This window comes from Semicossyphus pulcher, unplaced genomic scaffold, assembly GCF_022749685.1.
Source record: "Semicossyphus pulcher isolate SPU_LCO1_2020_fin unplaced genomic scaffold, fSemPul1.0.p SCAF_21, whole genome shotgun sequence".
Classification (NCBI taxonomy): domain Eukaryota; kingdom Metazoa; phylum Chordata; class Actinopteri; order Labriformes; family Labridae; genus Semicossyphus; species Semicossyphus pulcher.
The window spans coordinates 21,358,533-21,386,510 of record NW_027211695.1 but is presented as its reverse complement, the minus strand read 5'-3'; the positions used below and the strand labels follow the sequence as shown (position 1 = coordinate 21,386,510).

Sequence of the window (27,978 nt, the reverse complement as noted above, 5' to 3'; positions counted from 1 at the left end):
TCTTCACAGTGCGACTTCATCTTCAGAGAGAGATTTGGGCCTGTATTCATCGGCACCTCTGTCAACGAATTACGGTAATCTTAAATGTTTTGCAAGTCTCATACTAAAACTGCATCATGTCAGTACTAGAAAACTACCTTGTGAGAAATAGTTAAATTCATTGACATAATTCAATGTGAATTAGCTCTGAAAGTGTAAATCATGGTCATTTGGTTACAATGTGCGTTTCGATAGGAGGTCGGAAATGGGAAGCGTCAGTGCAGAGGTGGAGCTGGAGTTCAACAGCACAGCATCACCCGATCAAATTCCACAGGCTGACAATGTTGTAGATATCTTAAAAAAGAGTGTGGAAAACAGCAGCAACACTTCCAACCTCACAATTGATACCAAGTCCATCAAAGTTATTGGTAAGTAAACATGTTAATAGATTAATCTACTTGTTTCCCTCCAGTTATTAAAAATTCTGGGCAGTGCACCTTCTAATATTTCCCTTTTGTCATCCAACACTGATTTTCATTGCCTGTAGACTCAACAACTAGTGAACCAACAACAATTAGCCAGCCAACTACAACTAGTGGGCCAACAACAACTAGTGGGCAAACAACAACTAGTGGGCCAACAACAAATAGTGGGCCAACAACAATTAGCCTGCCAAAAACAACTAGTGGGCCAACTACAACTACTGGGCCAACAACAACTGGTGGGCCAACAACAACTAGTGGGCCAACAACAACTAGAAGGCCAACAACAAGTACTGGGCCAACAACAACTGGTGGGCCAACAACAACTAGTGGGCCAACAACAACTAGAAGGCCAACAACAAGTAGTGGGCCAACAACAACTAGTGGGTCAACAACAACTAGTGGGCAAACAACAACTACTGGGCCGACAACAACTAGTGGGCCAACAACAACTACTGGGCCAACAACAACTGGTGGGCCAACAACAACTAGTGGGCAAACAACAACTAGAAGGCCAACAACAAGTACTGGGCCAACAACAACTAGTGGGCCAACAACAACTAGTGGGCAAACAACAACTACTGGGCCGACAACAACTAGTGGGCAAACAACAACTACTGGGCCGACAACAACTAGAGGGCCAACAACTACGCCTGTAGTCCCTGAAGCTCCCTCACCAGTTGTGGTCCTGGCAGTAACTTTGGAAGAGCCATTCGCAGAAGAATTCAACAACCGCAGTAGTACAGAATTCAGAGATCTTGTAACACGACTGGTCTTTTTGGTGCGTGCAACTTTATTGAACCTTTTGATGTGATCTATAGTGCATGGTCTAAACTGCACTACTATGTATAATTTCATTCACAAAGACCAAACTTAACTCAATCTAAGTTGGCTGTGTTAAGTAAACGTGCCATTGTGTTTGATTCAATTTGAAAACCATTTCTATTTAACCATGCTTTATATTTGTCTTCTTTTTCTTCACAGTGCGACTTCATCTTCAGAGAGAGATTTGGGCCTGTATTCATCGGCACCTCTGTCAACGAATTACGGTAATCTTAAATGTTTTGCAAGTCTCATACTAAAACTGCATCATGTCAGTACTAGAAAACTACCTTGTGAGAAATAGTTAAATTCATTGACATAATTCAATGTGAATTAGCTCTGAAAGTGTAAATCATGGTCATTTGGTTACAATGTGCGTTTCGATAGGAGGTCGGAAATGGGAAGCGTCAGTGCAGAGGTGGAGCTGGAGTTCAACAGCACAGCATCACCCGATCAAATTCCACAGGCTGACAATGTTGTAGATATCTTAAAAAAGAGTGTGGAAAACAGCAGCAACACTTCCAACCTCACAATTGATACCAAGTCCATCAAAGTTATTGGTAAGTAAACATGTTAATAGATTAATCTACTTGTTTCCCTCCAGTTATTAAAAATTCTGGGCAGTGCACCTTCTAATATTTCCCTTTTGTCATCCAACACTGATTTTCATTGCCTGTAGACTCAACAACTAGTGAACCAACAACAATTAGCCAGCCAACTACAACTAGTGGGCCAACAACAACTAGTGGGCAAACAACAACTAGTGGGCCAACAACAAATAGTGGGCCAACAACAATTAGCCTGCCAAAAACAACTAGTGGGCCAACTACAACTACTGGGCCAACAACAACTGGTGGGCCAACAACAACTAGTGGGCCAACAACAACTAGAAGGCCAACAACAAGTACTGGGCCAACAACAACTGGTGGGCCAACAACAACTAGTGGGCCAACAACAACTAGAAGGCCAACAACAAGTAGTGGGCCAACAACAACTAGTGGGCCAACAACAACTAGTGGGTCAACAACAACTAGTGGGCAAACAACAACTACTGGGCCGACAACAACTAGTGGGCCAACAACAACTACTGGGCCAACAACAACTGGTGGGCCAACAACAACTAGTGGGCAAACAACAACTAGAAGGCCAACAACAAGTACTGGGCCAACAACAACTAGTGGGCCAACAACAACTAGTGGGCAAACAACAACTACTGGGCCGACAACAACTAGTGGGCAAACAACTACGCCTGTAGTCCCTGAAGCTCCCTCACCAGTTGTGGTCCTGGCAGTAACTTTGGAAGAGCCATTCGCAGAAGAATTCAACAACCGCAGTAGTACAGAATTCAGAGATCTTGTAACACGACTGGTCTTTTTGGTGCGTGCAACTTTATTGAACCTTTTGATGTGATCTATAGTGCATGGTCTAAACTGCACTACTATGTATAATTTCATTCACAAAGACCAAACTTAACTCAATCTAAGTTGGCTGTGTTAAGTAAACGTGCCATTGTGTTTGATTCAATTTGAAAACCATTTCTATTTAACCATGCTTTATATTTGTCTTCTTTTTCTTCACAGTGCGACTTCATCTTCAGAGAGAGATTTGGGCCTGTATTCATCGGCACCTCTGTCAACGAATTACGGTAATCTTAAATGTTTTGCAAGTCTCATACTAAAACTGCATCATGTCAGTACTAGAAAACTACCTTGTGAGAAATAGTTAAATTCATTGACATAATTCAATGTGAATTAGCTCTGAAAGTGTAAATCATGGTCATTTGGTTACAATGTGCGTTTCGATAGGAGGTCGGAAATGGGAAGCGTCAGTGCAGAGGTGGAGCTGGAGTTCAACAGCACAGCATCACCCGATCAAATTCCACAGGCTGACAATGTTGTAGATATCTTAAAAAAGAGTGTGGAAAACAGCAGCAACACTTCCAACCTCACAATTGATACCAAGTCCATCAAAGTTATTGGTAAGTAAACATGTTAATAGATTAATCTACTTGTTTCCCTCCAGTTATTAAAAATTCTGGGCAGTGCACCTTCTAATATTTCCCTTTTGTCATCCAACACTGATTTTCATTGCCTGTAGACTCAACAACTAGTGAACCAACAACAATTAGCCAGCCAACTACAACTAGTGGGCCAACAACAACTAGTGGGCAAACAACAACTAGTGGGCCAACAACAAATAGTGGGCCAACAACAATTAGCCTGCCAAAAACAACTAGTGGGCCAACTACAACTACTGGGCCAACAACAACTGGTGGGCCAACAACAACTAGTGGGCCAACAACAACTAGAAGGCCAACAACAAGTACTGGGCCAACAACAACTGGTGGGCCAACAACAACTAGTGGGCCAACAACAACTAGAAGGCCAACAACAAGTACTGGGCCAACAACAACTAGTGGGCCAACAACAACTAGTGGGTCAACAACAACTAGTGGGCAAACAACAACTACTGGGCCGACAACAACTAGTGGGCCAACAACAACTACTGGGCCAACAACAACTGGTGGGCCAACAACAACTAGTGGGCAAACAACAACTAGAAGGCCAACAACAAGTACTGGGCCAACAACAACTAGTGGGCCAACAACAACTAGTGGGCAAACAACAACTACTGGGCCGACAACAACTAGTGGGCAAACAACAACTACTGGGCCGACAACAACTAGAGGGCCAACAACTACGCCTGTAGTCCCTGAAGCTCCCTCACCAGTTGTGGTCCTGGCAGTAACTTTGGAAGAGCCATTCGCAGAAGAATTCAACAACCGCAGTAGTACAGAATTCAGAGATCTTGTAACACGACTGGTCTTTTTGGTGCGTGCAACTTTATTGAACCTTTTGATGTGATCTATAGTGCATGGTCTAAACTGCACTACTATGTATAATTTCATTCACAAAGACCAAACTTAACTCAATCTAAGTTGGCTGTGTTAAGTAAACGTGCCATTGTGTTTGATTCAATTTGAAAACCATTTCTATTTAACCATGCTTTATATTTGTCTTCTTTTTCTTCACAGTGCGACTTCATCTTCAGAGAGAGATTTGGGCCTGTATTCATCGGCACCTCTGTCAACGAATTACGGTAATCTTAAATGTTTTGCAAGTCTCATACTAAAACTGCATCATGTCAGTACTAGAAAACTACCTTGTGAGAAATAGTTAAATTATTGACATAATTCAATGTGAATTAGCTCTGAAAGTGTAAATCATGGTCATTTGGTTACAATGTGCGTTTCGATAGGAGGTCGGAAATGGGAAGCGTCAGTGCAGAGGTGGAGCTGGAGTTCAACAGCACAGCATCACCCGATCAAATTCCACAGGCTGACAATGTTGTAGATATCTTAAAAAAGAGTGTGGAAAACAGCAGCAACACTTCCAACCTCACAATTGATACCAAGTCCATCAAAGTTATTGGTAAGTAAACATGTTAATAGATTAATCTACTTGTTTCCCTCCAGTTATTAAAAATTCTGGGCAGTGCACCTTCTAATATTTCCCTTTTGTCATCCAACACTGATTTTCATTGCCTGTAGACTCAACAACTAGTGAACCAACAACAATTAGCCAGCCAACTACAACTAGTGGGCCAACAACAACTAGTGGGCAAACAACAACTAGTGGGCCAACAACAATTAGCCTGCCAAAAACAACTAGTGGGCCAACTACAACTACTGGGCCAACAACAACTGGTGGGCCAACAACAACTAGTGGGCCAACAACAACTAGAAGGCCAACAACAAGTACTGGGACAACAACAACTGGTGGGCCAACAACAACTAGTGGGCCAACAACAACTAGAAGGCCAACAACAAGTACTGGGCCAACAACAACTAGTGGGCCAACAACAACTAGTGGGTCAACAACAACTAGTGGGCAAACAACAACTACTGGGCCGACAACAACTAGTGGGCCAACAACAACTACTGGGCCAACAACAACTGGTGGGCCAACAACAACTAGTGGGCAAACAACAACTAGAAGGCCAACAACAAGTACTGGGCCAACAACAACTAGTGGGCCAACAACAACTAGTGGGCAAACAACAACTACTGGGCCGACAACAACTAGTGGGCAAACAACAACTACTGGGCCGACAACAACTAGAGGGCCAACAACTACGCCTGTAGTCCCTGAAGCTCCCTCACCAGTTGTGGTCCTGGCAGTAACTTTGGAAGAGCCATTCGCAGAAGAATTCAACAACCGCAGTAGTACAGAATTCAGAGATCTTGTAACACGACTGGTCTTTTTGGTGCGTGCAACTTTATTGAACCTTTTGATGTGATCTATAGTGCATGGTCTAAACTGCACTACTATGTATAATTTCATTCACAAAGACCAAACTTAACTCAATCTAAGTTGGCTGTGTTAAGTAAACGTGCCATTGTGTTTGATTCAATTTGAAAACCATTTCTATTTAACCATGCTTTATATTTGTCTTCTTTTTCTTCACAGTGCGACTTCATCTTCAGAGAGAGATTTGGGCCTGTATTCATCGGCACCTCTGTCAACGAATTACGGTAATCTTAAATGTTTTGCAAGTCTCATACTAAAACTGCATCATGTCAGTACTAGAAAACTACCTTGTGAGAAATAGTTAAATTCATTGACATAATTCAATGTGAATTAGCTCTGAAAGTGTAAATCATGGTCATTTGGTTACAATGTGCGTTTCGATAGGAGGTCGGAAATGGGAAGCGTCAGTGCAGAGGTGGAGCTGGAGTTCAACAGCACAGCATCACCCGATCAAATTCCACAGGCTGACAATGTTGTAGATATCTTAAAAAAGAGTGTGGAAAACAGCAGCAACACTTCCAACCTCACAATTGATACCAAGTCCATCAAAGTTATTGGTAAGTAAACATGTTAATAGATTAATCTACTTGTTTCCCTCCAGTTATTAAAAATTCTGGGCAGTGCACCTTCTAATATTTCCCTTTTGTCATCCAACACTGATTTTCATTGCCTGTAGACTCAACAACTAGTGAACCAACAACAATTAGCCAGCCAACTACAACTAGTGGGCCAACAACAACTAGTGGGCAAACAACAACTAGTGGGCCAACAACAAATAGTGGGCCAACAACAATTAGCCTGCCAAAAACAACTAGTGGGCCAACTACAACTACTGGGCCAACAACAACTGGTGGGCCAACAACAACTAGTGGGCCAACAACAACTAGAAGGCCAACAACAAGTACTGGGCCAACAACAACTGGTGGGCCAACAACAACTAGTGGGCCAACAACAACTAGAAGGCCAACAACAAGTAGTGGGCCAACAACAACTAGTGGGCCAACAACAACTAGTGGGTCAACAACAACTAGTGGGCAAACAACAACTACTGGGCCGACAACAACTAGTGGGCCAACAACAACTACTGGGCCAACAACAACTGGTGGGCCAACAACAACTAGTGGGCAAACAACAACTAGAAGGCCAACAACAAGTACTGGGCCAACAACAACTAGTGGGCCAACAACAACTAGTGGGCAAACAACAACTACTGGGCCGACAACAACTAGTGGGCAAACAACAACTACTGGGCCGACAACAACTAGAGGGCCAACAACTACGCCTGTAGTCCCTGAAGCTCCCTCACCAGTTGTGGTCCTGGCAGTAACTTTGGAAGAGCCATTCGCAGAAGAATTCAACAACCGCAGTAGTACAGAATTCAGAGATCTTGTAACACGACTGGTCTTTTTGGTGCGTGCAACTTTATTGAACCTTTTGATGTGATCTATAGTGCATGGTCTAAACTGCACTACTATGTATAATTTCATTCACAAAGACCAAACTTAACTCAATCTAAGTTGGCTGTGTTAAGTAAACGTGCCATTGTGTTTGATTCAATTTGAAAACCATTTCTATTTAACCATGCTTTATATTTGTCTTCTTTTTCTTCACAGTGCGACTTCATCTTCAGAGAGAGATTTGGGCCTGTATTCATCGGCACCTCTGTCAACGAATTACGGTAATCTTAAATGTTTTGCAAGTCTCATACTAAAACTGCATCATGTCAGTACTAGAAAACTACCTTGTGAGAAATAGTTAAATTCATTGACATAATTCAATGTGAATTAGCTCTGAAAGTGTAAATCATGGTCATTTGGTTACAATGTGCGTTTCGATAGGAGGTCGGAAATGGGAAGCGTCAGTGCAGAGGTGGAGCTGGAGTTCAACAGCACAGCATCACCCGATCAAATTCCACAGGCTGACAATGTTGTAGATATCTTAAAAAAGAGTGTGGAAAACAGCAGCAACACTTCCAACCTCACAATTGATACCAAGTCCATCAAAGTTATTGGTAAGTAAACATGTTAATAGATTAATCTACTTGTTTCCCTCCAGTTATTAAAAATTCTGGGCAGTGCACCTTCTAATATTTCCCTTTTGTCATCCAACACTGATTTTCATTGCCTGTAGACTCAACAACTAGTGAACCAACAACAATTAGCCAGCCAACTACAACTAGTGGGCCAACAACAACTAGTGGGCAAACAACAACTAGTGGGCCAACAACAATTAGCCTGCCAAAAACAACTAGTGGGCCAACTACAACTACTGGGCCAACAACAACTGGTGGGCCAACAACAACTAGTGGGCCAACAACAACTAGAAGGCCAACAACAAGTACTGGGACAACAACAACTGGTGGGCCAACAACAACTAGTGGGCCAACAACAACTAGAAGGCCAACAACAAGTACTGGGCCAACAACAACTAGTGGGCCAACAACAACTAGTGGGTCAACAACAACTAGTGGGCAAACAACAACTACTGGGCCGACAACAACTAGTGGGCCAACAACAACTACTGGGCCAACAACAACTGGTGGGCCAACAACAACTAGTGGGCAAACAACAACTAGAAGGCCAACAACAAGTACTGGGCCAACAACAACTAGTGGGCCAACAACAACTAGTGGGCAAACAACAACTACTGGGCCGACAACAACTAGTGGGCAAACAACAACTACTGGGCCGACAACAACTAGAGGGCCAACAACTACGCCTGTAGTCCCTGAAGCTCCCTCACCAGTTGTGGTCCTGGCAGTAACTTTGGAAGAGCCATTCGCAGAAGAATTCAACAACCGCAGTAGTACAGAATTCAGAGATCTTGTAACACGACTGGTCTTTTTGGTGCGTGCAACTTTATTGAACCTTTTGATGTGATCTATAGTGCATGGTCTAAACTGCACTACTATGTATAATTTCATTCACAAAGACCAAACTTAACTCAATCTAAGTTGGCTGTGTTAAGTAAACGTGCCATTGTGTTTGATTCAATTTGAAAACCATTTCTATTTAACCATGCTTTATATTTGTCTTCTTTTTCTTCACAGTGCGACTTCATCTTCAGAGAGAGATTTGGGCCTGTATTCATCGGCACCTCTGTCAACGAATTACGGTAATCTTAAATGTTTTGCAAGTCTCATACTAAAACTGCATCATGTCAGTACTAGAAAACTACCTTGTGAGAAATAGTTAAATTCATTGACATAATTCAATGTGAATTAGCTCTGAAAGTGTAAATCATGGTCATTTGGTTACAATGTGCGTTTCGATAGGAGGTCGGAAATGGGAAGCGTCAGTGCAGAGGTGGAGCTGGAGTTCAACAGCACAGCATCACCCGATCAAATTCCACAGGCTGACAATGTTGTAGATATCTTAAAAAAGAGTGTGGAAAACAGCAGCAACACTTCCAACCTCACAATTGATACCAAGTCCATCAAAGTTATTGGTAAGTAAACATGTTAATAGATTAATCTACTTGTTTCCCTCCAGTTATTAAAAATTCTGGGCAGTGCACCTTCTAATATTTCCCTTTTGTCATCCAACACTGATTTTCATTGCCTGTAGACTCAACAACTAGTGAACCAACAACAATTAGCCAGCCAACTACAACTAGTGGGCCAACAACAACTAGTGGGCAAACAACAACTAGTGGGCCAACAACAAATAGTGGGCCAACAACAATTAGCCTGCCAAAAACAACTAGTGGGCCAACTACAACTACTGGGCCAACAACAACTGGTGGGCCAACAACAACTAGTGGGCCAACAACAACTAGAAGGCCAACAACAAGTACTGGGCCAACAACAACTGGTGGGCCAACAACAACTAGTGGGCCAACAACAACTAGAAGGCCAACAACAAGTACTGGGCCAACAACAACTAGTGGGCCAACAACAACTAGTGGGTCAACAACAACTAGTGGGCAAACAACAACTACTGGGCCGACAACAACTAGTGGGCCAACAACAACTACTGGGCCAACAACAACTGGTGGGCCAACAACAACTAGTGGGCAAACAACAACTAGAAGGCCAACAACAAGTACTGGGCCAACAACAACTAGTGGGCCAACAACAACTAGTGGGCAAACAACAACTACTGGGCCGACAACAACTAGTGGGCAAACAACAACTACTGGGCCGACAACAACTAGAGGGCCAACAACTACGCCTGTAGTCCCTGAAGCTCCCTCACCAGTTGTGGTCCTGGCAGTAACTTTGGAAGAGCCATTCGCAGAAGAATTCAACAACCGCAGTAGTACAGAATTCAGAGATCTTGTAACACGACTGGTCTTTTTGGTGCGTGCAACTTTATTGAACCTTTTGATGTGATCTATAGTGCATGGTCTAAACTGCACTACTATGTATAATTTCATTCACAAAGACCAAACTTAACTCAATCTAAGTTGGCTGTGTTAAGTAAACGTGCCATTGTGTTTGATTCAATTTGAAAACCATTTCTATTTAACCATGCTTTATATTTGTCTTCTTTTTCTTCACAGTGCGACTTCATCTTCAGAGAGAGATTTGGGCCTGTATTCATCGGCACCTCTGTCAACGAATTACGGTAATCTTAAATGTTTTGCAAGTCTCATACTAAAACTGCATCATGTCAGTACTAGAAAACTACCTTGTGAGAAATAGTTAAATTCATTGACATAATTCAATGTGAATTAGCTCTGAAAGTGTAAATCATGGTCATTTGGTTACAATGTGCGTTTCGATAGGAGGTCGGAAATGGGAAGCGTCAGTGCAGAGGTGGAGCTGGAGTTCAACAGCACAGCATCACCCGATCAAATTCCACAGGCTGACAATGTTGTAGATATCTTAAAAAAGAGTGTGGAAAACAGCAGCAACACTTCCAACCTCACAATTGATACCAAGTCCATCAAAGTTATTGGTAAGTAAACATGTTAATAGATTAATCTACTTGTTTCCCTCCAGTTATTAAAAATTCTGGGCAGTGCACCTTCTAATATTTCCCTTTTGTCATCCAACACTGATTTTCATTGCCTGTAGACTCAACAACTAGTGAACCAACAACAATTAGCCAGCCAACTACAACTAGTGGGCCAACAACAACTAGTGGGCAAACAACAACTAGTGGGCCAACAACAAATAGTGGGCCAACAACAATTAGCCTGCCAAAAACAACTAGTGGGCCAACTACAACTACTGGGCCAACAACAACTGGTGGGCCAACAACAACTAGTGGGCCAACAACAACTAGAAGGCCAACAACAAGTACTGGGCCAACAACAACTGGTGGGCCAACAACAACTAGTGGGCCAACAACAACTAGAAGGCCAACAACAAGTACTGGGCCAACAACAACTAGTGGGTCAACAACAACTAGTGGGCAAACAACAACTACTGGGCCGACAACAACTAGTGGGCCAACAACAACTACTGGGCCAACAACAACTGGTGGGCCAACAACAACTAGTGGGCAAACAACAACTAGAAGGCCAACAACAAGTACTGGGCCAACAACAACTAGTGGGCCAACAACAACTAGTGGGCAAACAACAACTACTGGGCCGACAACAACTAGTGGGCAAACAACAACTACTGGGCCGACAACAACTAGAGGGCCAACAACTACGCCTGTAGTCCCTGAAGCTCCCTCACCAGTTGTGGTCCTGGCAGTAACTTTGGAAGAGCCATTCGCAGAAGAATTCAACAACCGCAGTAGTACAGAATTCAGAGATCTTGTAACACGACTGGTCTTTTTGGTGCGTGCAACTTTATTGAACCTTTTGATGTGATCTATAGTGCATGGTCTAAACTGCACTACTATGTATAATTTCATTCACAAAGACCAAACTTAACTCAATCTAAGTTGGCTGTGTTAAGTAAACGTGCCATTGTGTTTGATTCAATTTGAAAACCATTTCTATTTAACCATGCTTTATATTTGTCTTCTTTTTCTTCACAGTGCGACTTCATCTTCAGAGAGAGATTTGGGCCTGTATTCATCGGCACCTCTGTCAACGAATTACGGTAATCTTAAATGTTTTGCAAGTCTCATACTAAAACTGCATCATGTCAGTACTAGAAAACTACCTTGTGAGAAATAGTTAAATTCATTGACATAATTCAATGTGAATTAGCTCTGAAAGTGTAAATCATGGTCATTTGGTTACAATGTGCGTTTCGATAGGAGGTCGGAAATGGGAAGCGTCAGTGCAGAGGTGGAGCTGGAGTTCAACAGCACAGCATCACCCGATCAAATTCCACAGGCTGACAATGTTGTAGATATCTTAAAAAAGAGTGTGGAAAACAGCAGCAACACTTCCAACCTCACAATTGATACCAAGTCCATCAAAGTTATTGGTAAGTAAACATGTTAATAGATTAATCTACTTGTTTCCCTCCAGTTATTAAAAATTCTGGGCAGTGCACCTTCTAATATTTCCCTTTTGTCATCCAACACTGATTTTCATTGCCTGTAGACTCAACAACTAGTGAACCAACAACAATTAGCCAGCCAACTACAACTAGTGGGCCAACAACAACTAGTGGGCAAACAACAACTAGTGGGCCAACAACAAATAGTGGGCCAACAACAATTAGCCTGCCAAAAACAACTAGTGGGCCAACTACAACTACTGGGCCAACAACAACTGGTGGGCCAACAACAACTAGTGGGCCAACAACAACTAGAAGGCCAACAACAAGTACTGGGCCAACAACAACTGGTGGGCCAACAACAACTAGTGGGCCAACAACAACTAGAAGGCCAACAACAAGTACTGGGCCAACAACAACTAGTGGGCCAACAACAACTAGTGGGTCAACAACAACTAGTGGGCAAACAACAACTACTGGGCCGACAACAACTAGTGGGCCAACAACAACTACTGGGCCAACAACAACTGGTGGGCAAACAACAACTAGTGGGCAAACAACAACTAGAAGGCCAACAACAAGTACTGGGCCAACAACAACTAGTGGGCCAACAACAACTAGTGGGCAAACAACAACTACTGGGCCGACAACAACTAGTGGGCAAACAACAACTACTGGGCCGACAACAACTAGAGGGCCAACAACTACGCCTGTAGTCCCTGAAGCTCCCTCACCAGTTGTGGTCCTGGCAGTAACTTTGGAAGAGCCATTCGCAGAAGAATTCAACAACCGCAGTAGTACAGAATTCAGAGATCTTGTAACACGACTGGTCTTTTTGGTGCGTGCAACTTTATTGAACCTTTTGATGTGATCTATAGTGCATGGTCTAAACTGCACTACTATGTATAATTTCATTCACAAAGACCAAACTTAACTCAATCTAAGTTGGCTGTGTTAAGTAAACGTGCCATTGTGTTTGATTCAATTTGAAAACCATTTCTATTTAACCATGCTTTATATTTGTCTTCTTTTTCTTCACAGTGCGACTTCATCTTCAGAGAGAGATTTGGGCCTGTATTCATCGGCACCTCTGTCAACGAATTACGGTAATCTTAAATGTTTTGCAAGTCTCATACTAAAACTGCATCATGTCAGTACTAGAAAACTACCTTGTGAGAAATAGTTAAATTCATTGACATAATTCAATGTGAATTAGCTCTGAAAGTGTAAATCATGGTCATTTGGTTACAATGTGCGTTTCGATAGGAGGTCGGAAATGGGAAGCGTCAGTGCAGAGGTGGAGCTGGAGTTCAACAGCACAGCATCACCCGATCAAATTCCACAGGCTGACAATGTTGTAGATATCTTAAAAAAGAGTGTGGAAAACAGCAGCAACACTTCCAACCTCACAATTGATACCAAGTCCATCAAAGTTATTGGTAAGTAAACATGTTAATAGATTAATCTACTTGTTTCCCTCCAGTTATTAAAAATTCTGGGCAGTGCACCTTCTAATATTTCCCTTTTGTCATCCAACACTGATTTTCATTGCCTGTAGACTCAACAACTAGTGAACCAACAACAATTAGCCAGCCAACTACAACTAGTGGGCCAACAACAACTAGTGGGCAAACAACAACTAGTGGGCCAACAACAAATAGTGGGCCAACAACAATTAGCCTGCCAAAAACAACTAGTGGGCCAACTACAACTACTGGGCCAACAACAACTGGTGGGCCAACAACAACTAGTGGGCCAACAACAACTAGAAGGCCAACAACAAGTACTGGGCCAACAACAACTGGTGGGCCAACAACAACTAGTGGGCCAACAACAACTAGAAGGCCAACAACAAGTAGTGGGCCAACAACAACTAGTGGGCCAACAACAACTAGTGGGTCAACAACAACTAGTGGGCAAACAACAACTACTGGGCCGACAACAACTAGTGGGCCAACAACAACTACTGGGCCAACAACAACTGGTGGGCCAACAACAACTAGTGGGCAAACAACAACTAGAAGGCCAACAACAAGTACTGGGCCAACAACAACTAGTGGGCCAACAACAACTAGTGGGCAAACAACAACTACTGGGCCGACAACAACTAGTGGGCAAACAACTACGCCTGTAGTCCCTGAAGCTCCCTCACCAGTTGTGGTCCTGGCAGTAACTTTGGAAGAGCCATTCGCAGAAGAATTCAACAACCGCAGTAGTACAGAATTCAGAGATCTTGTAACACGACTGGTCTTTTTGGTGCGTGCAACTTTATTGAACCTTTTGATGTGATCTATAGTGCATGGTCTAAACTGCACTACTATGTATAATTTCATTCACAAAGACCAAACTTAACTCAATCTAAGTTGGCTGTGTTAAGTAAACGTGCCATTGTGTTTGATTCAATTTGAAAACCATTTCTATTTAACCATGCTTTATATTTGTCTTCTTTTTCTTCACAGTGCGACTTCATCTTCAGAGAGAGATTTGGGCCTGTATTCATCGGCACCTCTGTCAACGAATTACGGTAATCTTAAATGTTTTGCAAGTCTCATACTAAAACTGCATCATGTCAGTACTAGAAAACTACCTTGTGAGAAATAGTTAAATTCATTGACATAATTCAATGTGAATTAGCTCTGAAAGTGTAAATCATGGTCATTTGGTTACAATGTGCGTTTCGATAGGAGGTCGGAAATGGGAAGCGTCAGTGCAGAGGTGGAGCTGGAGTTCAACAGCACAGCATCACCCGATCAAATTCCACAGGCTGACAATGTTGTAGATATCTTAAAAAAGAGTGTGGAAAACAGCAGCAACACTTCCAACCTCACAATTGATACCAAGTCCATCAAAGTTATTGGTAAGTAAACATGTTAATAGATTAATCTACTTGTTTCCCTCCAGTTATTAAAAATTCTGGGCAGTGCACCTTCTAATATTTCCCTTTTGTCATCCAACACTGATTTTCATTGCCTGTAGACTCAACAACTAGTGAACCAACAACAATTAGCCAGCCAACTACAACTAGTGGGCCAACAACAACTAGTGGGCAAACAACAACTAGTGGGCCAACAACAAATAGTGGGCCAACAACAATTAGCCTGCCAAAAACAACTAGTGGGCCAACTACAACTACTGGGCCAACAACAACTGGTGGGCCAACAACAACTAGTGGGCCAACAACAACTAGAAGGCCAACAACAAGTACTGGGCCAACAACAACTGGTGGGCCAACAACAACTAGTGGGCCAACAACAACTAGAAGGCCAACAACAAGTACTGGGCCAACAACAACTAGTGGGCCAACAACAACTAGTGGGTCAACAACAACTAGTGGGCAAACAACAACTACTGGGCCGACAACAACTAGTGGGCCAACAACAACTACTGGGCCAACAACAACTGGTGGGCCAACAACAACTAGTGGGCAAACAACAACTAGAAGGCCAACAACAAGTACTGGGCCAACAACAACTAGTGGGCCAACAACAACTAGTGGGCAAACAACAACTACTGGGCCGACAACAACTAGTGGGCAAACAACAACTACTGGGCCGACAACAACTAGAGGGCCAACAACTACGCCTGTAGTCCCTGAAGCTCCCTCACCAGTTGTGGTCCTGGCAGTAACTTTGGAAGAGCCATTCGCAGAAGAATTCAACAACCGCAGTAGTACAGAATTCAGAGATCTTGTAACACGACTGGTCTTTTTGGTGCGTGCAACTTTATTGAACCTTTTGATGTGATCTATAGTGCATGGTCTAAACTGCACTACTATGTATAATTTCATTCACAAAGACCAAACTTAACTCAATCTAAGTTGGCTGTGTTAAGTAAACGTGCCATTGTGTTTGATTCAATTTGAAAACCATTTCTATTTAACCATGCTTTATATTTGTCTTCTTTTTCTTCACAGTGCGACTTCATCTTCAGAGAGAGATTTGGGCCTGTATTCATCGGCACCTCTGTCAACGAATTACGGTAATCTTAAATGTTTTGCAAGTCTCATACTAAAACTGCATCATGTCAGTACTAGAAAACTACCTTGTGAGAAATAGTTAAATTATTGACATAATTCAATGTGAATTAGCTCTGAAAGTGTAAATCATGGTCATTTGGTTACAATGTGCGTTTCGATAGGAGGTCGGAAATGGGAAGCGTCAGTGCAGAGGTGGAGCTGGAGTTCAACAGCACAGCATCACCCGATCAAATTCCACAGGCTGACAATGTTGTAGATATCTTAAAAAAGAGTGTGGAAAACAGCAGCAACACTTCCAACCTCACAATTGATACCAAGTCCATCAAAGTTATTGGTAAGTAAACATGTTAATAGATTAATCTACTTGTTTCCCTCCAGTTATTAAAAATTCTGGGCAGTGCACCTTCTAATATTTCCCTTTTGTCATCCAACACTGATTTTCATTGCCTGTAGACTCAACAACTAGTGAACCAACAACAATTAGCCAGCCAACTACAACTAGTGGGCCAACAACAACTAGTGGGCAAACAACAACTAGTGGGCCAACAACAATTAGCCTGCCAAAAACAACTAGTGGGCCAACTACAACTACTGGGCCAACAACAACTGGTGGGCCAACAACAACTAGTGGGCCAACAACAACTAGAAGGCCAACAACAAGTACTGGGACAACAACAACTGGTGGGCCAACAACAACTAGTGGGCCAACAACAACTAGAAGGCCAACAACAAGTACTGGGCCAACAACAACTAGTGGGCCAACAACAACTAGTGGGTCAACAACAACTAGTGGGCAAACAACAACTACTGGGCCGACAACAACTAGTGGGCCAACAACAACTACTGGGCCAACAACAACTGGTGGGCCAACAACAACTAGTGGGCAAACAACAACTAGAAGGCCAACAACAAGTACTGGGCCAACAACAACTAGTGGGCCAACAACAACTAGTGGGCAAACAACAACTACTGGGCCGACAACAACTAGTGGGCAAACAACAACTACTGGGCCGACAACAACTAGAGGGCCAACAACTACGCCTGTAGTCCCTGAAGCTCCCTCACCAGTTGTGGTCCTGGCAGTAACTTTGGAAGAGCCATTCGCAGAAGAATTCAACAACCGCAGTAGTACAGAATTCAGAGATCTTGTAACACGACTGGTCTTTTTGGTGCGTGCAACTTTATTGAACCTTTTGATGTGATCTATAGTGCATGGTCTAAACTGCACTACTATGTATAATTTCATTCACAAAGACCAAACTTAACTCAATCTAAGTTGGCTGTGTTAAGTAAACGTGCCATTGTGTTTGATTCAATTTGAAAACCATTTCTATTTAACCATGCTTTATATTTGTCTTCTTTTTCTTCACAGTGCGACTTCATCTTCAGAGAGAGATTTGGGCCTGTATTCATCGGCACCTCTGTCAACGAATTACGGTAATCTTAAATGTTTTGCAAGTCTCATACTAAAACTGCATCATGTCAGTACTAGAAAACTACCTTGTGAGAAATAGTTAAATTCATTGACATAATTCAATGTGAATTAGCTCTGAAAGTGTAAATCATGGTCATTTGGTTACAATGTGCGTTTCGATAGGAGGTCGGAAATGGGAAGCGTCAGTGCAGAGGTGGAGCTGGAGTTCAACAGCACAGCATCACCCGATCAAATTCCACAGGCTGACAATGTTGTAGATATCTTAAAAAAGAGTGTGGAAAACAGCAGCAACACTTCCAACCTCACAATTGATACCAAGTCCATCAAAGTTATTGGTAAGTAAACATGTTAATAGATTAATCTACTTGTTTCCCTCCAGTTATTAAAAATTCTGGGCAGTGCACCTTCTAATATTTCCCTTTTGTCATCCAACACTGATTTTCATTGCCTGTAGACTCAACAACTAGTGAACCAACAACAATTAGCCAGCCAACTACAACTAGTGGGCCAACAACAACTAGTGGGCAAACAACAACTAGTGGGCCAACAACAAATAGTGGGCCAACAACAATTAGCCTGCCAAAAACAACTAGTGGGCCAACTACAACTACTGGGCCAACAACAACTGGTGGGCCAACAACAACTAGTGGGCCAACAACAACTAGAAGGCCAACAACAAGTACTGGGCCAACAACAACTGGTGGGCCAACAACAACTAGTGGGCCAACAACAACTAGAAGGCCAACAACAAGTAGTGGGCCAACAACAACTAGTGGGCCAACAACAACTAGTGGGTCAACAACAACTAGTGGGCAAACAACAACTACTGGGCCGACAACAACTAGTGGGCCAACAACAACTACTGGGCCAACAACAACTGGTGGGCCAACAACAACTAGTGGGCAAACAACAACTAGAAGGCCAACAACAAGTACTGGGCCAACAACAACTAGTGGGCCAACAACAACTAGTGGGCAAACAACAACTACTGGGCCGACAACAACTAGTGGGCAAACAACAACTACTGGGCCGACAACAACTAGAGGGCCAACAACTACGCCTGTAGTCCCTGAAGCTCCCTCACCAGTTGTGGTCCTGGCAGTAACTTTGGAAGAGCCATTCGCAGAAGAATTCAACAACCGCAGTAGTACAGAATTCAGAGATCTTGTAACACGACTGGTCTTTTTGGTGCGTGCAACTTTATTGAACCTTTTGATGTGATCTATAGTGCATGGTCTAAACTGCACTACTATGTATAATTTCATTCACAAAGACCAAACTTAACTCAATCTAAGTTGGCTGTGTTAAGTAAACGTGCCATTGTGTTTGATTCAATTTGAAAACCATTTCTATTTAACCATGCTTTATATTTGTCTTCTTTTTCTTCACAGTGCGACTTCATCTTCAGAGAGAGATTTGGGCCTGTATTCATCGGCACCTCTGTCAACGAATTACGGTAATCTTAAATGTTTTGCAAGTCTCATACTAAAACTGCATCATGTCAGTACTAGAAAACTACCTTGTGAGAAATAGTTAAATTCATTGACATAATTCAATGTGAATTAGCTCTGAAAGTGTAAATCATGGTCATTTGGTTACAATGTGCGTTTCGATAGGAGGTCGGAAATGGGAAGCGTCAGTGCAGAGGTGGAGCTGGAGTTCAACAGCACAGCATCACCCGATCAAATTCCACAGGCTGACAATGTTGTAGATATCTTAAAAAAGAGTGTGGAAAACAGCAGCAACACTTCCAACCTCACAATTGATACCAAGTCCATCAAAGTTATTGGTAAGTAAACATGTTAATAGATTAATCTACTTGTTTCCCTCCAGTTATTAAAAATTCTGGGCAGTGCACCTTCTAATATTTCCCTTTTGTCATCCAACACTGATTTTCATTGCCTGTAGACTCAACAACTAGTGAACCAACAACAATTAGCCAGCCAACTACAACTAGTGGGCCAACAACAACTAGTGGGCAAACAACAACTAGTGGGCCAACAACAATTAGCCTGCCAAAAACAACTAGTGGGCCAACTACAACTACTGGGCCAACAACAACTGGTGGGCCAACAACAACTAGTGGGCCAACAACAACTAGAAGGCCAACAACAAGTACTGGGACAACAACAACTGGTGGGCCAACAACAACTAGTGGGCCAACAACAACTAGAAGGCCAACAACAAGTACTGGGCCAACAACAACTAGTGGGCCAACAACAACTAGTGGGTCAACAACAACTAGTGGGCAAACAACAACTACTGGGCCGACAACAACTAGTGGGCCAACAACAACTACTGGGCCAACAACAACTGGTGGGCCAACAACAACTAGTGGGCAAACAACAACTAGAAGGCCAACAACAAGTACTGGGCCAACAACAACTAGTGGGCCAACAACAACTAGTGGGCAAACAACAACTACTGGGCCGACAACAACTAGTGGGCAAACAACAACTACTGGGCCGACAACAACTAGAGGGCCAACAACTACGCCTGTAGTCCCTGAAGCTCCCTCACCAGTTGTGGTCCTGGCAGTAACTTTGGAAGAGCCATTCGCAGAAGAATTCAACAACCGCAGTAGTACAGAATTCAGAGATCTTGTAACACGACTGGTCTTTTTGGTGCGTGCAACTTTATTGAACCTTTTGATGTGATCTATAGTGCATGGTCTAAACTGCACTACTATGTATAATTTCATTCACAAAGACCAAACTTAACTCAATCTAAGTTGGCTGTGTTAAGTAAACGTGCCATTGTGTTTGATTCAATTTGAAAACCATTTCTATTTAACCATGCTTTATATTTGTCTTCTTTTTCTTCACAGTGCGACTTCATCTTCAGAGAGAGATTTGGGCCTGTATTCATCGGCACCTCTGTCAACGAATTACGGTAATCTTAAATGTTTTGCAAGTCTCATACTAAAACTGCATCATGTCAGTACTAGAAAACTACCTTGTGAGAAATAGTTAAATTCATTGACATAATTCAATGTGAATTAGCTCTGAAAGTGTAAATCATGGTCATTTGGTTACAATGTGCGTTTCGATAGGAGGTCGGAAATGGGAAGCGTCAGTGCAGAGGTGGAGCTGGAGTTCAACAGCACAGCATCACCCGATCAAATTCCACAGGCTGACAATGTTGTAGATATCTTAAAAAAGAGTGTGGAAAACAGCAGCAACACTTCCAACCTCACAATTGATACCAAGTCCATCAAAGTTATTGGTAAGTAAACATGTTAATAGATTAATCTACTTGTTTCCCTCCAGTTATTAAAAATTCTGGGCAGTGCACCTTCTAATATTTCCCTTTTGTCATCCAACACTGATTTTCATTGCCTGTAGACTCAACAACTAGTGAACCAACAACAATTAGCCAGCCAACTACAACTAGTGGGCCAACAACAACTAGTGGGCAAACAACAACTAGTGGGCCAACAACAAATAGTGGGCCAACAACAATTAGCCTGCCAAAAACAACTAGTGGGCCAACTACAACTACTGGGCCAACAACAACTGGTGGGCCAACAACAACTAGTGGGCCAACAACAACTAGAAGGCCAACAACAAGTACTGGGCCAACAACAACTGGTGGGCCAACAACAACTAGTGGGCCAACAACAACTAGAAGGCCAACAACAAGTACTGGGCCAACAACAACTAGTGGGCCAACAACAACTAGTGGGTCAACAACAACTAGTGGGCAAACAACAACTACTGGGCCGACAACAACTAGTGGGCCAACAACAACTACTGGGCCAACAACAACTGGTGGGCCAACAACAACTAGTGGGCAAACAACAACTAGAAGGCCAACAACAAGTACTGGGCCAACAACAACTAGTGGGCCAACAACAACTAGTGGGCAAACAACAACTACTGGGCCGACAACAACTAGTGGGCAAACAACAACTACTGGGCCGACAACAACTAGAGGGCCAACAACTACGCCTGTAGTCCCTGAAGCTCCCTCACCAGTTGTGGTCCTGGCAGTAACTTTGGAAGAGCCATTCGCAGAAGAATTCAACAACCGCAGTAGTACAGAATTCAGAGATCTTGTAACACGACTGGTCTTTTTGGTGCGTGCAACTTTATTGAACCTTTTGATGTGATCTATAGTGCATGGTCTAAACTGCACTACTATGTATAATTTCATTCACAAAGACCAAACTTAACTCAATCTAAGTTGGCTGTGTTAAGTAAACGTGCCATTGTGTTTGATTCAATTTGAAAACCATTTCTATTTAACCATGCTTTATATTTGTCTTCTTTTTCTTCACAGTGCGACTTCATCTTCAGAGAGAGATTTGGGCCTGTATTCATCGGCACCTCTGTCAACGAATTACGGTAATCTTAAATGTTTTGCAAGTCTCATACTAAAACTGCATCATGTCAGTACTAGAAAACTACCTTGTGAGAAATAGTTAAATTCATTGACATAATTCAATGTGAATTAGCTCTGAAAGTGTAAATCATGGTCATTTGGTTACAATGTGCGTTTCGATAGGAGGTCGGAAATGGGAAGCGTCAGTGCAGAGGTGGAGCTGGAGTTCAACAGCACAGCATCACCCGATCAAATTCCACAGGCTGACAATGTTGTAGATATCTTAAAAAAGAGTGTGGAAAACAGCAGCAACACTTCCAACCTCACAATTGATACCAAGTCCATCAAAGTTATTGGTAAGTAAACATGTTAATAGATTAATCTACTTGTTTCCCTCCAGTTATTAAAAATTCTGGGCAGTGCACCTTCTAATATTTCCCTTTTGTCATCCAACACTGATTTTCATTGCCTGTAGACTCAACAACTAGTGAACCAACAACAATTAGCCAGCCAACTACAACTAGTGGGCCAACAACAACTAGTGGGCAAACAACAACTAGTGGGCCAACAACAAATAGTGGGCCAACAACAATTAGCCTGCCAAAAACAACTAGTGGGCCAACTACAACTACTGGGCCAACAACAACTGGTGGGCCAACAACAACTAGTGGGCCAACAACAACTAGAAGGCCAACAACAAGTACTGGGCCAACAACAACTGGTGGGCCAACAACAACTAGTGGGCCAACAACAACTAGAAGGCCAACAACAAGTACTGGGCCAACAACAACTAGTGGGTCAACAACAACTAGTGGGCAAACAACAACTACTGGGCCGACAACAACTAGTGGGCAAACAACAACTACTGGGCCGACAACAACTAGAGGGCCAACAACTACGCCTGTAGTCCCTGAAGCTCCCTCACCAGTTGTGGTCCTGGCAGTAACTTTGGAAGAGCCATTCGCAGAAGAATTCAACAACCGCAGTAGTACAGAATTCAGAGATCTTGTAACACGACTGGTCTTTTTGGTGCGTGCAACTTTATTGAACCTTTTGATGTGATCTATAGTGCATGGTCTAAACTGCACTACTATGTATAATTTCATTCACAAAGACCAAACTTAACTCAATCTAAGTTGGCTGTGTTAAGTAAACGTGCCATTGTGTTTGATTCAATTTGAAAACCATTTCTATTTAACCATGCTTTATATTTGTCTTCTTTTTCTTCACAGTGCGACTTCATCTTCAGAGAGAGATTTGGGCCTGTATTCATCGGCACCTCTGTCAACGAATTACGGTAATCTTAAATGTTTTGCAAGTCTCATACTAAAACTGCATCATGTCAGTACTAGAAAACTACCTTGTGAGAAATAGTTAAATTCATTGACATAATTCAATGTGAATTAGCTCTGAAAGTGTAAATCATGGTCATTTGGTTACAATGTGCGTTTCGATAGGAGGTCGGAAATGGGAAGCGTCAGTGCAGAGGTGGAGCTGGAGTTCAACAGCACAGCATCACCCGATCAAATTCCACAGGCTGACAATGTTGTAGATATCTTAAAAAAGAGTGTGGAAAACAGCAGCAACACTTCCAACCTCACAATTGATACCAAGTCCATCAAAGTTATTGGTAAGTAAACATGTTAATAGATTAATCTACTTGTTTCCCTCCAGTTATTAAAAATTCTGGGCAGTGCACCTTCTAATATTTCCCTTTTGTCATCCAACACTGATTTTCATTGCCTGTAGACTCAACAACTAGTGAACCAACAACAATTAGCCAGCCAACTACAACTAGTGGGCCAACAACAACTAGTGGGCAAACAACAACTAGTGGGCCAACAACAAATAGTGGGCCAACAACAATTAGCCTGCCAAAAACAACTAGTGGGCCAACTACAACTACTGGGCCAACAACAACTGGTGGGCCAACAACAACTAGTGGGCCAACAACAACTAGAAGGCCAACAACAAGTACTGGGCCAACAACAACTGGTGGGCCAACAACAACTAGTGGGCCAACAACAACTAGAAGGCCAACAACAAGTACTGGGCCAACAACAACTAGTGGGCCAACAACAACTAGTGGGTCAACAACAACTAGTGGGCAAACAACAACTACTGGGCCGACAACAACTAGTGGGCCAACAACAACTACTGGGCCAACAACAACTGGTGGGCAAACAACAACTAGTGGGCAAACAACAACTAGAAGGCCAACAACAAGTACTGGGCCAACAACAACTAGTGGGCCAACAACAACTAGTGGGCAAACAACAACTACTGGGCCGACAACAACTAGTGGGCAAACAACAACTACTGGGCCGACAACAACTAGAGGGCCAACAACTACGCCTGTAGTCCCTGAAGCTCCCTCACCAGTTGTGGTCCTGGCAGTAACTTTGGAAGAGCCATTCGCAGAAGAATTCAACAACCGCAGTAGTACAGAATTCAGAGATCTTGTAACACGACTGGTCTTTTTGGTGCGTGCAACTTTATTGAACCTTTTGATGTGATCTATAGTGCATGGTCTAAACTGCACTACTATGTATAATTTCATTCACAAAGACCAAACTTAACTCAATCTAAGTTGGCTGTGTTAAGTAAACGTGCCATTGTGTTTGATTCAATTTGAAAACCATTTCTATTTAACCATGCTTTATATTTGTCTTCTTTTTCTTCACAGTGCGACTTCATCTTCAGAGAGAGATTTGGGCCTGTATTCATCGGCACCTCTGTCAACGAATTACGGTAATCTTAAATGTTTTGCAAGTCTCATACTAAAACTGCATCATGTCAGTACTAGAAAACTACCTTGTGAGAAATAGTTAAATTCATTGACATAATTCAATGTGAATTAGCTCTGAAAGTGTAAATCATGGTCATTTGGTTACAATGTGCGTTTCGATAGGAGGTCGGAAATGGGAAGCGTCAGTGCAGAGGTGGAGCTGGAGTTCAACAGCACAGCATCACCCGATCAAATTCCACAGGCTGACAATGTTGTAGATATCTTAAAAAAGAGTGTGGAAAACAGCAGCAACACTTCCAACCTCACAATTGATACCAAGTCCATCAAAGTTATTGGTAAGTAAACATGTTAATAGATTAATCTACTTGTTTCCCTCCAGTTATTAAAAATTCTGGGCAGTGCACCTTCTAATATTTCCCTTTTGTCATCCAACACTGATTTTCATTGCCTGTAGACTCAACAACTAGTGAACCAACAACAATTAGCCAGCCAACTACAACTAGTGGGCCAACAACAACTAGTGGGCAAACAACAACTAGTGGGCCAACAACAAATAGTGGGCCAACAACAATTAGCCTGCCAAAAACAACTAGTGGGCCAACTACAACTACTGGGCCAACAACAACTGGTGGGCCAACAACAACTAGTGGGCCAACAACAACTAGAAGGCCAACAACAAGTACTGGGCCAACAACAACTGGTGGGCCAACAACAACTAGTGGGCCAACAACAACTAGAAGGCCAACAACAAGTAGTGGGCCAACAACAACTAGTGGGCCAACAACAACTAGTGGGTCAACAACAACTAGTGGGCAAACAACAACTACTGGGCCGACAACAACTAGTGGGCCAACAACAACTACTGGGCCAACAACAACTGGTGGGCCAACAACAACTAGTGGGCAAACAACAACTAGAAGGCCAACAACAAGTACTGGGCCAACAACAACTAGTGGGCCAACAACAACTAGTGGGCAAACAACAACTACTGGGCCGACAACAACTAGTGGGCAAACAACAACTACTGGGCCGACAACAACTAGAGGGCCAACAACTACGCCTGTAGTCCCTGAAGCTCCCTCGCCAGTTGTGGTCCTGGCAGTAACTTTGGAAGAGCCATTCGCAGAAGAATTCAACAACCGCAGTAGTACAGAATTCAGAGATCTTGTAACACGACTGGTCTTTTTGGTGCGTGCAACTTTATTGAACCTTTTGATGTGATCTATAGTGCATGGTCTAAACTGCACTACTATGTATAATTTCATTCACAAAGACCAAACTTAACTCAATCTAAGTTGGCTGTGTTAAGTAAACGTGCCATTGTGTTTGATTCAATTTGAAAACCATTTCTATTTAACCATGCTTTATATTTGTCTTCTTTTTCTTCACAGTGCGACTTCATCTTCAGAGAGAGATTTGGGCCTGTATTCATCGGCACCTCTGTCAACGAATTACGGTAATCTTAAATGTTTTGCAAGTCTCATACTAAAACTGCATCATGTCAGTACTAGAAAACTACCTTGTGAGAAATAGTTAAATTCATTGACATAATTCAATGTGAATTAGCTCTGAAAGTGTAAATCATGGTCATTTGGTTACAATGTGCGTTTCGATAGGAGGTCGGAAATGGGAAGCGTCAGTGCAGAGGTGGAGCTGGAGTTCAACAGCACAGCATCACCCGATCAAATTCCACAGGCTGACAATGTTGTAGATATCTTAAAAAAGAGTGTGGAAAACAGCAGCAACACTTCCAACCTCACAATTGATACCAAGTCCATCAAAGTTATTGGTAAGTAAACATGTTAATAGATTAATCTACTTGTTTCCCTCCAGTTATTAAAAATTCTGGGCAGTGCACCTTATAATATTTCCCTTTTGTCATCCAACACTGATTTTCATTGCCTGTAGACTCAACAACTAGTGAACCAACAACAATTAGCCAGCCAACTACAACTAGTGGGCCAACAACAACTAGTGGGCAAACAACAACTAGTGGGCCAACAACAATTAGCCTGCCAAAAACAACTAGTGGGCCAACTACAACTACTGGGCCAACAACAACTGGTGGGCCAACAACAACTAGTGGGCCAACAACAACTAGAAGGCCAACAACAAGTACTGGGACAACAACAACTGGTGGGCCAACAACAACTAGTGGGCCAACAACAACTAGAAGGCCAACAACAAGTACTGGGCCAACAACAACTAGTGGGCCAACAACAACTAGTGGGTCAACAACAACTAGTGGGCAAACAACAACTACTGGGCCGACAACAACTAGTGGGCCAACAACAACTACTGGGCCAACAACAACTGGTGGGCCAACAACAACTAGTGGGCAAACAACAACTAGAAGGCCAACAACAAGTACTGGGCCAACAACAACTAGTGGGCCAACAACAACTAGTGGGCAAACAACAACTACTGGGCCGACAACAACTAGTGGGCAAACAACAACTACTGGGCCGACAACAACTAGAGGGCCAACAACTACGCCTGTAGTCCCTGAAGCTCCCTCACCAGTTGTGGTCCTGGCAGTAACTTTGGAAGAGCCATTCGCAGAAGAATTCAACAACCGCAGTAGTACAGAATTCAGAGATCTTGTAACACGACTGGTCTTTTTGGTGCGTGCAACTTTATTGAACCTTTTGATGTGATCTATAGTGCATGGTCTAAACTGCACTACTATGTATAATTTCATTCACAAAGACCAAACTTAACTCAATCTAAGTTGGCTGTGTTAAGTAAACGTGCCATTGTGTTTGATTCAATTTGAAAACCATTTCTATTTAACCATGCTTTATATTTGTCTTCTTTTTCTTCACAGTGCGACTTCATCTTCAGAGAGAGATTTGGGCCTGTATTCATCGGCACCTCTGTCAACAAATTACGGTAATCTTAAATGTTTTGCAAGTCTCATACTAAAACTGCATCATGTCAGTACTAGAAAACTACCTTGTGAAAAATAGTTAAATTCATTGACATAATTCAATGTGAATTAGCTCTGAAAGTGTAAATCATGGTCATTTGGTTACAATGTGCGTTTCGATAGGAGGTCGGAAATGGGAAGCGTCAGTGCAGAGGTGGAGCTGGAGTTCAACAGCACAGCATCACCCGATCAAATTCCACAGGCTGACAATGTTGTAGATATCTTAAAAAAGAGTGTGGAAAACAGCAGCAACACTTCCAACCTCACAATTGATACCAAGTCCATCAAAGTTATTGGTAAGTAAACATGTTAATAGATTAATCTACTTGTTTCCCTCCAGTTATTAAAAATTCTGGGCAGTGCACCTTCTAATATTTCCCTTTTGTCATCCAACACTGATTTTCATTGCCTGTAGACTCAACAACTAGTGAACCAACAACAATTAGCCAGCCAACTACAACTAGTGGGCCAACAACAACTAGTGGGCAAACAACAACTAGTGGGCCAACAACAAATAGTGGGCCAACAACAATTAGCCTGCCAAAAACAACTAGTGGGCCAACTACAACTACTGGGCCAACAACAACTGGTGGGCCAACAACAACTAGTGGGCCAACAACA

The 27,978-nt window shown here is 42.6% G+C and overlaps 1 protein-coding gene across 1 annotated transcript in view; it reads left to right on the top strand.

The window, feature by feature from the left end:
* Nucleotides 1-27,978, top strand: part of LOC138600476 (homeobox protein 2-like) — a 149,195-nt gene that overhangs the window by 29,903 nt on the left and 91,314 nt on the right. The gene's annotated exons all lie outside the window — the stretch shown is intronic.